This window comes from Strix aluco, chromosome 3 (assembly GCF_031877795.1).
Source record: "Strix aluco isolate bStrAlu1 chromosome 3, bStrAlu1.hap1, whole genome shotgun sequence".
NCBI lineage: Eukaryota > Metazoa > Chordata > Aves > Strigiformes > Strigidae > Strix > Strix aluco.
In genome coordinates, this window is record NC_133933.1 from 34,113,029 (window position 1) to 34,113,510 (window position 482).

The following is a 482-nucleotide window of genomic DNA, read 5'->3' on the forward strand; positions in this document are numbered from 1 at the left end:
TGTGGTATTCATTCTGTCTTCCTTTAAGAAAGAGGTTAAATTTTAAATGCTAAGTAAGTGAACAGAGCGATACTTTTTATTGAATACTTTTTTTTTGCTCATGTTAGCCTTTTGTTCTCCTAATGCTTGAAGAATGTAAGGTCTGCGGTATTAAAGGAAGTAACAAAAATGTGCTAAACACATCAAAAAGTAGAAAATCTGTATCTTATTTATGCCACAGAGTTCTACGCTCTGAATGTCTTATAGGCATTTGGAAAGGCCCAAGAATAAGGATCTCTAACAAAATGATAGATGTGGGTCAAGCAGCACTCTGATGTCATGGTACATATTGCCTCTGTCTCACTACTAATGAGCTGCCAATAACAGGTCTGTTTTACTGTTCTGCTTGAAGAAGAAAAAAAGGAGTTATAACCTTAGTGGTTTGGACTGATTTGTCAATTTAAAGAGCTTTTTTTTTTTCCTGTCTGAGATATCTACCCACA